The sequence below is a fragment of the Microtus ochrogaster genome, chromosome 5 (genome assembly GCF_000317375.1).
Source record: "Microtus ochrogaster isolate Prairie Vole_2 chromosome 5, MicOch1.0, whole genome shotgun sequence".
Classification (NCBI taxonomy): Eukaryota; Metazoa; Chordata; class Mammalia; order Rodentia; family Cricetidae; genus Microtus; species Microtus ochrogaster.
Window position 1 is genome coordinate 92,908,793 of NC_022012.1, and position 1,451 is coordinate 92,910,243.

Sequence of the window (1,451 nt, forward strand, 5' to 3'; positions counted from 1 at the left end):
CCTGTGGGCATGTCTAGGCATTGTCTTGTTAACTGATGTAGGTGGAGCTTGCTGTGGGTGGTACATTCCCTAGGTGGAGCCTGGACTACATAACTGAAGAAAGCCAAAGCAAGCAAGGTTGTATTCATTCTCCTCTGCACTTGACTGGCTTCCTGGTAAGAACAGACGGGAAACCCGGAACTGTCAGCCACATAAACCTTCTCCTTCCCTCGGCTGCTTTTCTCCAGGGTGTTCACAAGGTCGGACTGCAGGTGCACCAACGTCTTCAAGGGCCAGAGGGCCCAGCAGTGGGAACCCTACCCCAGCTCCTGGAAGGTGGTAGCCATCCCTGCTTGCCTCATTCTTCCATGTCTGCTGTTGATCCAATCCTCCGGAGACCTCTCTCCACCTTGCCTGCCCTCTTCTCGTCCCTGACTGACCTGACCCCAGCAGTCCGTTCACCTCGGGCCAGGCCTTTGCTTTTCAGTGACTTATCCTTTATGGCATAGACTCTGGCTTTCACACACGCTTGTGCGTCATATGTACACGTCCACATGTGTGGACACACACACACTTGCACAAAGATGGTCCTCTGGTAGAAGGTGGCATTGAATGGCGCTCGGCTTTTCACTGTGTCTGAATAGTTGAGAGCTCATTAGCACATTTGATTTCTCAGAAATGCAATTAATATTTTCTCACAGACAGCTAATCATTTCAGTCTTCTTGGATGCGATGTGTGGAGGAGGAGTATTTGAAATTGGAATGGGAGCATCATCACTGAGACTAACTCATTTCAATCCACAGCACCTCTGATGCTAAAATTAGACCACGAGGCTAAGGCTTACCTCACAGAAGGGACAGAAATGAACCAGCGCCTGGCTCTGTTGTGATTGGGGCCTTTGGAGCTTATGGCAGAGGTAGAGCCTCAGAGATAAGGCTTTTGATGGCCTAGACTTCATGGTGACCAGAAACCCAAGCATGAGACCAGAACAACAATTTCTGAAGGGTGGAATAATGAGCAGATTGTTTCCTTGAGCCAAGGTAATGGTGCATGCTTGTAACCCAGTAGCTGGGAGGCTGAGGCAGCAGGGTCAAGGGGTTTGGAGCCCGTCTAGGCTGTATGGTGAGTTCCAGGTCAGTTAGAGTTACAGTGTGAAGCCCTGTCTCAAAAACAAAAACATAGAAACAGCTAAAGCAAAACAAAAAAGTCCAGAAAGAAAAGGGGAGGGGGCAAGGGAGAGAAAGGAGAAGGAAAGATGGAGAGGAAGGAAGGAAGGAAGGAAGGAAGGAAGGAAGGGAGGGAGGGAGAAAGGAAGGAAGGAAGGAAGGAAGGAAGGAAGGAAGGGAGAGAGAGGAGAGAGAGAAAGAAAGAAAAGGAGGGGGAAGGAGAGGGAAGGAGGGAGGGAGGAGGGAAGAAGGGAAGAAGGCTGTTTCTAACACGAAGGAAATAGCCATGGAGGAGATGCTGGGAG